Here is a 16,624-nt window from a genome sequence, read left to right on the forward strand (position 1 = left end):
ACACGATACATCAACATGTACATGAAATTCCACGTCCCATTTTGGGAAGACTAGGATTAGCGTGGAGGCCAGTTTCCCCTTTAGGACATCCAAACTCTTCATGCAATCATCATTCCAACAGTATGTAACATCATTTTTTAATATCTTTTCCATTGGCGCGGTTATTTGGGCATAACTTCTGATGAACTTCCTATAGTATCCAGTGTGTCCCAAGGTAGCGTGCAGTTTTTTAACACTTCGCGGTGCTTCCAAATTTAGGATAACGATGATCTTTACAATGTCCACCATCAATCCTTGTTTGTAGACCACATGTCCCAGCAGGTTTCCAAAGGGAACAAGGAATGTGCACTTCTTCAGGTTCAGCGCAATCTGCTGCCAGCGGCAAGTATCTAACATCAAATGTAAGCTTGCTACATGGTGCTTAACTAATCCAAAAATAGTCCAGTCATCGAGATAGACCTCCAAAAACTTGTTGATGTATTCTTTAAACGTGGCTACCAGGATGTACAAAAATATAGCTGGTGCATTCTTCAGTCTGAATGGCATCACAATGTATTGAAATCAACCCCATTCTGTTGCGAAGGTTCTCTTGCTCCTATCTTCTGGTGTGATCTTGATCTGGTGGTACCTTGAGAACCCATCCGTGAACGAGTATGCTTCTTGACCACCAACATTCTCCAATACTTCATCTGTAAATGGTGTTGGGAATGGATCGTGTACATAGGTGTCATTGAGCATCGTGAGGTCCACGCATATTCTTATTTCACCCTTCTATTTTTTCTCCTGTACTACCATAGGACTCACCTAGTCAGATTCTTCCACTAGTTCAATAATTCTGGTTGTGAGAATTTTGTCTAAGTCATCGTGGACCTTTTCTTTGTATTTCGGGTTCAAGCAGTATGGCTGCTACTTAACTGGCTTTGCGTCAGGCTTCAGGGTGATCTTCATCATCCCTAAATCGCCCATTATCCCTTCTAAGTCCGTAATTTTAGTTGGGAACAAGTCTTGGTATTTGTGGAGTAGCTCAACAACTTTATCGACCATGGTATAGTCCCAATAGTCCCCCAACATTGCGTACTTTGGCTCCGCCTCCGTTCCAATGTTGACCTGCTTTGTCTTTAACGACGCGGTAATGTTGGGGTCTTCAAGTGATGGTACACGAATCTCGCGAGAGCCTTCTATTTTTGGAATGTTAATGTTCCATGGGTACTCATCATCCTCTTCAAAATTTACGTTATAACACTCCAATGCGCCGCTTAACTTTGTTTCCTAGTATGGCTGAAGTACTCCCATTGGTTCTTGTGGTGTTTTGAAGATAACGGCTTTTACTGCTTGTAGCACATTGTCAATAGTATCCGACAAATGATCTTCAAATGCGAACATTAACAAGAATCCCTCGTGCAAGACATCCCATTTTCCCGTACCATGGCATAGCTCCATTTCAGTATACCAATTCATGGGTATGACATCCAGGGTATGGTAGAATAAATGCACCCATTCAGGTTGTTGCTATTGCCCATAGACCTTGGTCGATTTCGCGAGGTGCGTGCGTGGATCATCTCATCCATCATATTTGTCTACTAGTTGTAATTGGGGTTTTCCAAAACACAGGTGCATCATCCTTCTACATCTGCACCAGTCCTCAAAATTTTCTTGATGCGTACCCCACCATCATGTGGGTGTTGCGCGCAGTTCCCATTTCAGTGCATCAAACCGCTGCTGTTTTGGTACTGCGCTTTCAATTTTTCTCAGAAATTCATCCACCGTTGACAATCCATCATACGTTGGTAGCTTCCTTGCCTCTGTTGTCATGCAACACAATGACTTGATCATCACGTTGCAATTTAGCATTGTTACTTCATGTAGCCAATTCTTCCATTGCTCTATCTCTTCATCTGAATCAGAAATGCAGGAGCTTTTGCACTCCCATGAAATCCTTCCATCTGTAGTTGGATTCACCCAATCCTCTCCTTGTGTAGTTATCTTGTAGATATAATCGAGATCGTCATCACTATCGTTGTTGCTCACCGGTTCAGTGTATCACGCTCCTTCGGCTGGATCCAGCGGTACTACTACACGTAGTGACTTTTTCTCAAAGGTCATTTTGTGCTTCTTTAGATTTATGAACCTTTTCATATTGGTAGCCCAGTATATTCCTAGTAGCGTGGGATAGGGATTGTTGTCATCAAAAATCTCTATCACTTCAAAATCCTCCTGCACGATTGCACCTTCAATATCGACTGTCACCCCTTGTAATCTTCCCATGGAAAAAATCTTTTGTTGGTTCGCCATTCATAACTGAATAGCGGACCATTGTAAAGCAGGTATGCCCATGTGTTCCCATGTTTTCTTTGGTACTACATTTGCGTCTAAACCCAGATCCAGGATTACCTAATCCATTTTATACTCTCCTATTTTCACAATCAACCTCATCTCCCTTTTTTGCGCAATGCATGCTTTCCAAGTTTTTGGACCACACGCGGTTCTCCTGACCCTGTGCACCTAGTGATAAGTTCCTGTAGCCCTTTGACTGCCATGCTGTCGCAGAGAAGTTTCATGCATGTCTCCAGAAAGGTAGTGAGCATTGAAGGATCCATCCCTAGTTTTGGTTGATCCTTACTACCTGAAGTGGAGGCCTCTGTGAAGCTCTTCTTAGATTGCATAAAAGTCTCCTTCCTGTGTTCTAAGTCAAACTCGGGTTCCTTTGTAGGAGCCTTGCGAACCCACACACTTTCTTCTGGCTGCTTCCCTTTATCATCTCCCATTTTCATACTGCTCCTGAGCATCATGTTTACATTTGGGTCTTCTTTGCGCAGTTCAAACCTCATCATTTATAAATTATGGGTCGGAGGGGGCTGGAGTACCCCCATTTTGCGCATCTTCACTATCAATGAATGGAAATCTTCTGCCTCATGATCAAATTGAATATAGTACCAACATGATATCCTAGTCGAGTTCGTACAATCATGGGCATAATGCCCTTGTCCTCCGTAATTGTAACAAATTATCTGGCCACGACCCCTTCCTGGTCCCATTCCACCTCGACCCTAATCACGCCCGTGAAACCCAACATGCACCATCCTTGTATTTGGGTTGAGGGTTCCTATTTTGGCCTGCACCCTATAGGCAGGAATCCGATCCATCATTAGTTCATAGCTTTGGTAGGTGTGTTCGTCATGGCCTACTGACCTACAGAAATTACAAAACAATTGTTGGGACGTCTGTGTATACTTCTGCAATAGATGACAATTACCTATGGTGTGTTTCCCTCCTATCTGACATATCACAGACCATAATACAAACACCTCACTCAGCCCTTCCTGTGCCTCTAGTCTTAACAACATTGGCCCTCCCCTTGCCAAGTAGTTCATGAACACTAGACCGTGGTACTTGTCGTGCCCTTGGCCTTTGCATTTTACGCACCATACTTCCTCGTGCACTGTCGGTCGAGTTGTCCTATATTCTTTCAAACTTTGTATCTCCAGACATAGATTTTGCAGTTTCACGTGGATTTTTTAGACTCCCAACCTAGGGTCTTGTATAGGGGTCTCACACAATCTCATTGCCATCTCCAACGCTTCGGCCTGGGTGGAAAGCTTTTGTTGTGACAACGCCATCCTTAAGTGTGGTGTAGGTGAGGCCACAAACCATGCGTGATGCTATGCATCTGTTAACGTCATATTGGCTTCATAGATCATACCCTTCAGCCTTTGGTCCAGATCCTAGGGGGTCTTGCCTAGGAGCATCATGATCTCCTTAAACCCGAAGATTGATTGTATCTCTGATTTTGGCCTGCTAAATTCCTTGTTTATCACAGTCTGGATCTTTGCAATTCGTATGTTCGGGTGGTCATTAGAATGCATGATATACCACATTAATCTGCGATCCTACAATGCGCTCACCAGCTCTTACCACTGCTCTTACCACAAACTAGAATTGGTCCGGATCTTCATTTCATACTCCTCTAAACACTGGCAGTTTGATCGCACTCGGCATACTGAGCTACGGTGGCGGCGGAGGTGGAGTGAGTGGAGATGGAGATGAGGAGGGTGAAATGGGTGGCAGTGTGGGTGGGGGTGGTAAATGTGGAATTCTCTCCCTTATCAAACTGATCGTGCTTCTCGGAGAAACTTTCACGAGCTCCTCCTCACTTTCCCACGAGGGTGAAAGTAAGGGACTATTTTCCAACTCCTCACTACTTCCGCTTCTGTAGATCTTCCCAGTTCGCATAGTCCCAAACATTAATTTATTCGCATAACTCACTTTTCACACAATAGCATATTAATTCAAGTGTTCAAAGATTTAATATACTTACCTTACGGTCCCTTGAGAAAACGTCACTCTACCTTACTGTAGCTGATGGTCGTATCTACCGCGAACTCAGTGATAAATCCTCCTATTATTTGGTCAAACCAGTGGTCCACAGCTTGTGCTATCTTATCTTTTGATGCTTTTAGTCTGCACACTAGTTCCGGAGTCCACACTATTGGTTTGTCGAGCCTACACCTTCCCTAGCTGTCTACTAACTTCATGATCCTTTCATACAACTCAGAAGGAAAGGATGCAAAGAAAATTTCATCGATTTCCATGTACAAGTAGTGCTCCAACCATTGTTCCTTAGGTACTCACAGATTTTTGTTTTCCTGTGTCGTGAACTCATGAATCTTCTTGTCCAACCACTCTTCCATTTCTTTCTTCGTAGGATTCTAGTGGCACAACACCAGACATCCTTTATGCAGATCCCGGTCCCATCAACATAACCATTTTTTAGCTTGTATGGGCTTGACCCAGGTTCCAAGGTGATTTAGCCAAGCAAATCCTGGTACCACTGGCCCTTTTGGCAATAGTCTGTGGAGCGTGGACTAAGTTCTGACCCAAAGTACTATGGGAGGGTGCTAGAACTAGGTTTTCGCACCCTGGGGATGTCTGATGGGCTTCTGGAGGCTCGCAGTTTGACCCGTTGCTGCGCGCACTTGTTAGTCCTTCACAACCCTTGTTGTTGTTTCTGTGTAGCCCTACTCAGGGCGCGACCCATATAATACCCAAGTTCCTTGCTAATTAACTGTTTACTTAACTTGTGTGTGTAATATTTATGGTTATTATAGCATATTCAACAATCATATCAGTGTGCGTAATACATAAACTAATACAAACATAAAGAAGATAATGCACAAAAAATACACAGAAATAAGAGTCAACTTCTCTTTATTAGTCTTCAATCCCGATTACAAACTTGACACCACCCTGCGCACTCAGCTGCAGAGCCTCTTCCTACTACTATGAACCAATACACTTAGAATCCTACTTTAAGCTCGCACCATTCCTTCGCTACTCACTCTATCCTTTACTCTCTTTTCAACTTAAAGAATCACTCTATTTATACAATCCCATGGTCCGCAGACCATGGGTAGGTTGAAATGACTTTACATTACATTACATTATTTTAGGGTGGACAACCCTATGACTTAACCTCTACTTCGCGCTCCGCACCCGCAATTCGCGGAGTCTTACAAAAACTTTGACAAAAACTTGGGCTTTGAGCCCCAAAACCTGTTGTGGGGGGATTCCATGCCCAACAAAGATAATCTAAAATTAATCGATTTCGTAGCTGTTGGGTTCTTGTTTCTGTGAATGCTCCAAGTTCTAATATAATTTTTCCTTCCTTGTAAAGTTTCGACAATAGTGTTTGAACTGGGATCTTCTGTAACTTTTGAATGAGTGGCCACACTTCTTCATCCTTTTTCCATTTATACCTTGCTTTGTGTATCCAATCTGGTTGGATAATAGAAATAACACAAAACAATGCTTCCACATCCTCATATTTTCTTGAGAGTGCATCTGCAACAACATTTTTCTTCCCTTTTTTGTATATGATTTCAAAGTCATAACCCAACATATTTGTGACCCATTTTTTCTGTTCTTCTAAAGATAATATTTGTTCTAAAAAGTATTTAAGACTATCATGATCCATTTTTACCTTGAAGTGTCTTCCCATTATGTAAGGTCGCCATTTATTAAGTCCATGTAATATTGCCAACATTTCCTTCTCATAAATTTCTTGCTTGAGACGTAGCAGTAAAAATACCCAATGGCCTACATCAAAACTTCTTTCACTGTGATGTTGATCTTCTTGTTGTTTCATTCGATCCTACACCAAAGTGGCGTTATCCTTTAAAAGTTGGAGAACTTGTTGTCAATGCTCGATGTGATCTTTCACTTCTTGAATATTTTTCTTCTTGATATGTCCTTCTATGTTGAGAGTTTTAGGAGTGGTAATTTCTTCAAATGCATTACAAGATATGGTCGGATTCATTTCTTGATGCTCGATGTGATCTTTCACTTCTTGAACATTTTTCTTCTTGATATGTCCTTCTATCTTGATATTTTTAGGAGTGGTAATTTTGGCCAATGAATTACAAGATATGATCAGATTCATTTCTTCTTTCTCGATGTGATCTTTCACTTCTTGAACCTTTTTCTTCTTGAGGTGTCCTTCTATCTTGAGAGTTTGAAGAGTGGTAATTCTTGCTAGTGCTTTACAAGATATGTTCAGATTCATTTCTTCTTTCTTTGAGGTTGGTTCCTAGTGTATATCCTATTCTTTTGATGTTTCTTGATCATTTTCTTCCTTCTCTTCATAATCTATGTAAAATAATTTCATCTCAGCAAACGTATGACCTTTAGTGTATTTTTTTATCACAATTGTAACAAAGCCGTTTTTCTTTTTTTTGTTCCAATTGTTGTGGTGTAAACCTTGTAGGTTGTGGAAGGATAGGAGAAAAAATACTTCCATATTTATAGTTGTGAGGGGTAGACTTCCTTGTTGCCATAATTTTGCTTTGCACTTTTCTTTCCCTCTCCAATGAATCAGGTTCCCAATGAGGAACCTCATTTTGAATGTTATCCTTCAAAGTCCCTATGGAGACATCAATCCTCTGCTTCTTCGTAATATCATTTTCCCTTATATTCAATTTTTGAAAGTCCTCAATGTTATCTGCCATTGAACACTTTTGTTTGAGATTTATCAATAGGCTAAAGAAGGTGTTGCTCTTTGTATCCTCATAATGTGCTATCATTTCCTCCGTGAAAATTGACCACGTAACAAATGGTTTACGAGAACAAATCCCTTTATATCATAAAAATTGATCCGGTTCTAAATAATTAGATGCAATAAGTACCTTTTGTAATAATGGTACACCATGTATATCAAAGTATTTCTCCATCAGTAGTATCCAATTTACCAGATCCTTGCCATCAAACTTCCTCATCTCTCTTTTTCTTGATTTTAGGAGCTCGATCTTGAAACAATTGTAACTCTATAATTTCATATCTCCAAGTTCTGAAATTTCATCTTGTAGTAGCCCTCTAAGTCCTCTTTCTAGCCCCAAAATTTTGATCAAGATTGGATTATATAGGGAAGCATTATGTCAAATATCCCACGATGAGCCGATTATAGACTAGTTCAGTAGAGCGAACTTGTATGAAGTGCCACGTGTCATTGTTTCAAACTTAGGACCTGAAATTGATGCACAAAAGCCTACAGTCCATCCTATTTCTACAAATTCTTATGCAATTTCAATTTGATGCTTAGAGAGAAAATTATGAGGATTTTCCCAAGGTCGCTTGTTTAGGATATAATTCGGGAGCCTACAGAAACCCTAAATGTCTCAGATTTGTCTCTGAAACTATAGCGAGACAAGATCTGAAATTTGGACCCGAGCTTCACCAAGATTTTGGTTCAAATGATTTTTAATTTTAGAGTCTGAAACTTTGTAGAAGAAATATTATAGCGAAAATTCCATGATGACCTCTTTGAGATGAAATTCTAGAGCTTGCAAAATCCCTAACTTATTCAGATCATATCTGCAAAAATATAGCAAGACAAGATCTCAAATTTGGATGTGAGGTTCAGACCAATTTCTGTTCAAATGGGTTTTTTTTAGCTTCTGAAACTTCATAGTGAAAACGTTATGCGAACATTCCATGATGACTTGTTTGGAGTAGCAAAACCTTAGAATCCACAGCTCTGATACCAAATGTTATGAAACCAGCTCACAAAAAGATAGAAAGGATAGATCAAAGCCTTAGAAATAAGCCTCTTCTAGGGGGTAACCTCTTTTACATTACACAAATGAACAATTCTTGGATGATACAAATGACAATACCTCCTTTCTATATATAGGAGTCTAAGGGGTCATAATATAATCAGAGCCGACATAACAATAATAATGTAAGGGCACAATAATAAAAATAGTGGGCTTCTATGGGGCACAATAATAACAATATGGGGACTACATGGGCACAACAATATAATAAGGGGGTTGTACTAATAACAATAAGGGGTTACACTAGTAGTATAGGGACCTAACATAGTTGTTGCAGCTTCAGTAGGTTCCTTCTCCTTACTAGAGTTTGACTTGGTTTGGGGAGACAATTAATCTATTTTGGGAACTTCAAGCTTATGAGAAACATGATCTGAGGACTCCTTCTTTCTTGGTGGGACTGGGTCAATATTTTTCTTTCCTTTCTCTATTGACTTAGGGGGATTTGAGTGGGGAGGTTCTTTATTTTGATATTGCATTCTAGACCTTTTACTAGAATATATGAGGTCATATTTTCTATGTAACCGGGCCTAAATGAAGTCAGCAAACTATCTACAATATTTTTCAATCTCACCATCATCTAATGGGGAATCCAAGTCATCCACTTATTTGTCATGTGCTTCTATTTCATGTTACTCATCTGAAAGAGAAAAGAAATTGTTTTCTTGAACCTCTATGGTTTTTTCAACATGTTCCTTTAGATCATCTTCCAAATACAAAGGTGGATGAATATGATCTTGCTACTCCTTTCTCCCCCTTTGCAAGAGATGCAAGGGTGGTCTTTTATATTAAGGGATGAAATTTCGGTTTGGAGATAGTTGACTTTGTCAAGGGGGGATTTTTGTTTTCTAACTCCAGTTTTTGTAGGTTTTAATCCCGTATAGAAATTACTTGCATATGAATTCTAAAACACAGAAAATAAATAATGTGATATCAGAACACATCAAACACATATACACAGAGATTTTCTCCTCGATCCCAAAAATGGGACTACCAGCTTGATTTTTCATTATGTTCATTTAAATGTTATAATACATATTTACACATGCCGGAGCATCCAATACCATGGACCGAAAACCATCGCATCCAATATCATGGACCGAAAACCATCGCGTCCAAAACAAATGTGCGAAAATCATGCATAAAACCATAGTTGGGTCTGCCCAACCTAACATAGGGTCCAAAATGAAAATTTTCCAGGGCGCTGCCCCAGACCCCATAAAGTGGGGTTACGGGTGCCCCTCAAACCCCCTATTAACTACGTGGAAAGAATATAACACAACCCAACATTCTCCCACTTGTTGTTTTCTTTCCACAGGGGGCCATCAGAGAGCTTAGTCATTTTTCTAGCCCTGAAATGCCCATTGTCTCTCTACACCAAGAGAACTTCTCAAAGCTCACAAATTTTTTCAATGCATCTGCAATATTCTTCAAAGTGTCCATCTTTACCAGCAACACCATTTTGTCTTCTATCATATCCCTCACAAAGTGATACTAAACATCAATTTGCTTTGTCTTTGAATGATATGCGGGGTTCTTTGCCAAGAAAATTGCACTTTGGCTATCATAGTCTATCCTTATAGCTCCCTGTACTAACCCCATACTTGAACACAATCTCTACAACCAAACTACTTCCTTGCTTGCATGAGTGGTTTCCATGTATTCTGCCTCTATAGTTGATAGTGCCACTATATTGTTTCTTACTCATCCAACTGACTGCACCTCCAAATAGGTTAAACACATACCCACTTGTAGATATTCTCTGATCTAGATCTCTAGCCTAGTTTGCATCAACAAATCCACGAATATCCACCATTTTGTCCAATCCTGGTCTTCCTTGGTAGAACAAACAATAATCACTAGTGCCACACAAATACCTGAAAACCCGCTTCACTACTATCCAGTTCTCCTTCCCTAGTTTTGACATAAACCTGCTCAATACTCCCACTGCATGTGCAATGCTTGGTCTAGTACAAAACATTGCATACATCAGGCTACCAATTGCACTTGCATATGGAACACGAGACATGCCCTCTTCCTCTTCTTGTGTCCTAGGACATTTTTCAATAGATAACCTCACACCTACAGGAATAGGAACCTTTACCGATTTACTATCCTGCATGTTAAACCTCTGTAATATTGTCTCAACATACTTCCTCTGGTTTAACTAGAGCTTCCTATTTGTCTGATCTCTTTTAATTTCCATGCCCAAAATATAGTTTGCAGCACCAAGATCTTTCATGTCGAATTTGGAGGAAAATTGGGTCTTCAAATCCTGGATAATTTCTTTGTCATTTCCAACTAGCAACATATCATCCACATACAAGACCAGATAAGTAACACACTCACCAATTAATTTAAAATACACACAATGATCTTCTTCACTTCCGGTGAAGCCAAGTCCCCGTATAAATGTATCAAATTTCTGATACCATATCCTTGGTGACTGTTTTAACCCATACAGAGACTTCCTTAACTTGCATACAAGCTCTTTCTTACCCTTCACTGCAAAGCCTTCAGGTTTCTTCATGTATATTTCCTCTTCTAGATCCCCGTGAAGAAATGTTGTCTTCACATCCATCTGTTCTACCTCATAATCAAAAGTAGCAACAACGGATAAAAGTAATCTAATAAAAGTTACCTTGGCAATAGGAGAAAAAATATCACCAAAATCAATTCCCGGCACCTGGGAATAACCTTTTGCTACTAACCAAGCTTTGTATTTCTCCACTTTTCCTTCTGCATTTGTCTTCTTTTTGAACACCCATTTGCTAATAATGGGTTTCCTTCTAGCTGGCAACTCCACTAGATCCCAAGCCTCATTTTTGTGCAAAGATGCCATTTCATCAACCATGGCATCTTTCCAGAGTTTTCTATCCTCTGAATCTACTGCTTCCTTCACAGTCGTGGGACCATCGTCAGTAATAGATAAAGCAAAATTTGAACAGAAAGTAGATGGAATATACCTTTCAGGTTGCCTTCTTTCTCGAATTGATCTTCTCACAGCCGGAGTTTGTGGCTCTTCATCTTCTGATTCCTCCTCTACAGTAGAGTCCGATTCTTCCTCCTTTAGCTCAAACTCTATCTTCTTAGGTTCCTTTCATTGGACTTCATGTTTAATAACATCTTTCACCTCTCTGAACACCAAATCTCAGCTATACACAACCTTCAGTGTGACTGGGTTCCAAAGCTTATAACCCTTTAAACCATCCTTATACCCAATAAAGATGCACTTTTTCAGATTTACTATCCAACTTGGTTCATTTCTCCTTTGGAACATGTACATATGCATCACATCCAAATACCCTCAGATGTGAAAGAGAGGGTTTCTTACCAGCCCATACCTCTTGTGGAGTCTTATCCTCCAATGCTGATGAAGGTGACCTGTTGACCAGGTAACATGCAGTATCCACTGCTTCTGCCCAGAATTCTTGTCCTAACCCGGCACCACTGAGCATGCTTCTTGCCCTTTCCATCAATGTTTTATTCATTCTTTCTGCAACTCCATTTTTCTAAGGTGTATATGGAGTAGTCTTCTACCATGCTATACCACACTTCTTACAAAATTCTTCAAATTCCTTACTACAAAACTCTCCATCGTTATCTTTCCTCAGCACCTTTATCTTCTTCTCTGTCTGGTTTTCCACCAGAGCCTTAAATTCTTTAAATTTATCAAAGACTTCAGATTTCTTCTTAAGGAAATATATCCATGTATTCCTTGAGAAGTCATCTATAAATGATACATAGTACACAGACTTACCCAGTGATGGAACCTTCACAGGTCCAAACACATCGTTGTGCACAAGCTCTAATATTTCTTTCGTTCTCTTACCAACGGAGGGAAAACTCACCCGACTTTTCTTCGCATATACACAATTTTCACAGAAATCAAAATCCAGAGAGCTATTACTCATACCTTCTACCATACCTTTACCATGAAGTATTTGAAGGCCCTTTTCTCCAATATGTCCAAGCCTTTGATGCCACAACATGGTCTTCTCTCCAGAGACCACTAGATTTTCTACTCCACTTTCAGGAACCACAGAACTATTGCACCCATCAATAACAGTGCTACCTTGCAGCTTGTACAGAGTTCCAATCTGAACTCCCTGCATCAATACCAGTGCTCCCCGAACCATCTTGCAGGTATCCTTCTCGAACACTATTTTTACACCTACATCATCCAGCTTACTAATAGAAATCAGATTTTTGGCTAATGCAGGAATATGTAGAACACTTGGAAGTGTTCTAACCCTTCCACCTTGTAGCTTCAACTTTACTTTTCCACGACCAATGATTCTATCCTTCCTGTCATCCCCCAAGAAGACATCACCACCATCATATTTCTCATACTCACAGAACCACTCTCTATGGGGAGTGAAGTGAAAGGATGCACTTGAGTCAATCAACCATGCCTCATGATCTACATGTGTACTTGAAGAAGCCAAGTACACATCCCCACCTTCATCTAAGGTGGTTTTCGCCTCTGTAGAAGGAGTCTCATCAGATCCCTTTCCTTTGTCAGGAGCTTTAGATTTACAGTCCCTTTTGAAGTGACCTTCCTTTCCACATTTCCAACACACCACCTTTACAGGCTTTCCTGGAGATTTAGATCTCCCACTTGATGACTTATTTTGGTTTTTGTTCTGGAACCGTCTGCATACAGACAAGGCATCACCATTTTGGCTCTCCATATTTTTCCGTCTCATCTCCTCCATCGACAAGGCTGAGACTATTTCATCAAACTGCAAGGCAGTTTCATTGCTACCTATTGCAATAACAAGACTATCCCATGAATCTGGTAGAGAACACAAAAAACTAATGCACTTATCTTCATATGAAATTTTAATATCAACAGATTCTAACTAACTTACCACAGTGTTAAATGAGTTCAAATGCTCTGTCACCGAGTCTCCATATCTCATCCTTAGGTTATACAACTTTTTCCACAGGAACAGTTTATTCACCAGAGACTTAGATTGGTACAAAGTCCTTAACTTTTCCCACAAAGCCTTTGCTATAGCTTCCCCTGATACATTCAACAATACTGAATCTGAGACACACAATTGTATTGTGCTCTTTGCCTTCTGATCCAACTTCTTCCATTCTTCATCGGACACTCCTGTTGGTTTAGTACTCGGATCTACCACGATCCACTAATCTTTATCCACCAACAGATCCTCCATATTGAGTTTCCATAACTCAAAACTCTAACCATTAAATTTCTCTATCTCTATCTTTCCATTGCTCGCCATCTTCTTTCACCACCAGAATCGATCTTGCAGATCTCCCACTGAATAGGGTCTATCACAGGCCTGAGAGAAACCCCTCAGCAACAAAGGCGTCCCTTTGAAGCCAAAACTACTCTGATACCAAATGTAGGTTTTAACCCCATACAGAAATTACCTACATACGAACTATAAAACATAGAAAATAACTAATGTGAGAGAAGAACGCATAAAACACATATACCCAGAGATTTCCCCTGGATCCCAAAACAGGGACTACCATCTTGATTTTTAATTATGTTCCTTTCAATGTTACAATACATATTTATACATGCCAAAGCATCCAATACCATGGACCGAAAACCATCGCATCCAATATCATGGACCGAAAACCATCGTGTCCAATAAAGATGTACGAAAATCATGCACAAAACCATAGGTGGGTCCGCCCAACCTAAAATAGGGTCCAAAACCAAAATTTTCCGGGGCGCTGCCCCAGACCCCATAAAGTGGGGTTACGGGTGCCCCTCAAACCCCTTGTTAACTACGTGGAAAGAATATAACACAACCCAACAATTTTAAAAACTTATTAGAAAAATTTCTTATCATCTTATTCATCTCCTCAAGCTTATGTTCTTGGGTTTCCTTCCCATGGATCGAAGATCTAGCTTCCTCTTTTCCCATGCACTTATCACCATACTCAATTTTCCATTTCCATTTCCCATTGGAGGTGAAATTTTCTTCAACTTATAAAGAATCTATTTGAATTTGTTCTAGGGTACAAGAATTTTTTCTCTAAGAGTGAAACCAAATTCAGGTTTAAAATCCCCAGCAAAAAGCACTTTAGAAATAACTTGTGGAGGTTTAATTTCAGCTGGTAGACTGTTGTATAATTTGTTAAACTTTTTTGTGAATTTTGAAACATCTTCATTATGTTTTTTCTTCATCGCATTTAATTCAATGAGGATGTACCCATGGTCCATTTACTCTCCCCATTTCTACATAAATTAATTCTCCATCTCCTCCCAAGTAGTGATTAAAGCATTTGGAAGGGCTTTGAACCATTTCCTAGCCTCCCCATATAGGAACTAGAAAAGGATTCTTAACGAAACATCCAAGTGTTCTACATTCATATATTCTACAAATGGTTAGAAGATTTCTATATCTTTAAGCTGAGATATCATCTTCTCCAGTGAATCTTCAAAAGAGCTTAAGATAATATTGTGACATACCATTTAGGCCCTGTAGAAAGTCTACTGGACCATATTTATTTAGGAAGAAACTAGGGACAACCATGTTTTGTAAGGGAGGTGGTAGGAGGTTTATAATAGGGTCTTGCTGAGGAGTTGTCTGAATTGAATACGACTGCAGCTGAGTTGGGAAACTATTAATTATCTATGTTGGACTGTTTATGAGAATATATTTAACTTCCTTAGGTTCTGGGAAGGTATGAAATGTGAAGGGAGGAGAGATGACAAAAGCTTCTTCTATTTTGAATTTTGAGGAAAATGGGCCAAATAATGCACAATGTTCTCTAGGATAATCCAAAAATTTGGAGGAATACTTAGAGTAATTTATCACAACCTTTTGAGAGCTAGAGGATAATACTTCTGTAAAAGAGGTCCCAGGAACTGGAGTGAAAAGAGTTATTTCTTTCCATACATTCCTAGATATTATCTTTTTAGGGTCAAACACACGAGGAGTTCTTTGCCTTGAAGTATCAGAGAGAGGGTGTGGCCTTTTGAAATCTAGGGTGCTAAAAATTATATTCAAATAGTGGATTCACCAAGATGAGAAATATTCAATGCACACCCCTTTCTTCTTACCTTACGAAAGGGTGTAAAAATGTCGTGCCCAAGGAAAATATTCTGATTCATCCCTGAAAATGATGCTAGAAGATGTTGTAGTTCCTAAAGACAACCCCTGGGTTGAGATGTAACACCCTCCTCCCACATCTACCTAAGCATTCGAGCATCCGGTGTAAACATGCGATGAGAGGCCACTATGATATGATTCAACCTCCTAAGTCATGCTAAGGAAGTGGAACCGATGGAAACATGACATACACACATTCAACATCAGCTTTAGGATGCTCAGAAACCAATCCAACACTTTAGACAACTTGCCCTTGGGTCCGACTAAAATTTTGGACAACCTAAGCTTTAGTTGCTCTCATTCTATATGCATGAAAACATCTAGAAACCCAAATTTTCTCTCATAGGCTTGCCTACCAACATCTAGATACTAAATTTGTCAGTGATATGCCAGTGTCCCCAAGATTTGTGCCACTTTTCTAGGCCTAGAGCCAGGTCACTGCCCAAAATTTTGTGACACATTCAAAAAAGTAAATGAACATGGAAATGACAATACTAAAGCAAATGATTGAATGAAACCTTGACTGGACCCCTACTAGCCATGACAGGAATTTCGTCAAAAATATCATGAATATGTAATCTACAAGTGTAAATAATAGTTCTGACCATAGGGGTCTCATACTTAGTTGAGAATCACTAAAAACCATTGATGTCTCAACACATCAACTTCAATTCCATCCATTAGGTCATAGATACATTATTAATTCAATTACAAGTAAAAACATGATGAAATCCATACAAAACTATTGTCATAAAACAAAAACATAACCAACATAATTGCAGTCGAAATACTAATGAAAGTACAACCATATAGACCACATATAATCCATCAAAATACTCATAGAAATACAAGGAGAAATAACCTTTCATTAATGATACAAAATCCAAACCTAGGATGGGACTTCCACATTCCACCTGACATAGAAAAAATTAGCCAAGTCTCTCTTCAGCCATTCACCTCCGTGCCATATTCCAAGCATGAATATGGGATCTCATAGAACACATCAATCAAAAATCATCCAGGGCTTCCAGAGGCCATCCACCTCAACCCATCAGACAATGATTCCACCACCTGATCAAACATCACCAAAATCATCACCATATTGGTCTCCATCCAAGCCTTCCAAGGCTTCTAAAGCGCTTGTCCAACCAAGGCTCCAAGACTAGTAACTCAACCCACAACTTATATAGGGCTTCCAAAGCATTTTTCCAAACATGGATTCCATGACTAGTAACTTACCCACCAATGGCTTCTAGAGTATTTTTCAAACCAAGGCTTCCAGGACTAGTAAGTCAACCCAAGATGTTATAGGGATTCCAGAGCATTTGACCAATTAGGGCTTCCAGGACTAGTAACTCAACCCAAGCTAAGGAAACATGAGAAACAACCAAAAACAAAAAAATGAAAGTAAACCCACAA

The sequence above is a fragment of the Pinus tabuliformis genome, chromosome 2_2 (genome assembly GCF_031772625.1).
Source record: "Pinus tabuliformis cultivar Carrire ecotype Pingquan chromosome 2_2, CPIR1, whole genome shotgun sequence".
In the NCBI taxonomy this organism is placed as follows: Eukaryota; Viridiplantae; Streptophyta; class Pinopsida; order Pinales; family Pinaceae; genus Pinus; species Pinus tabuliformis.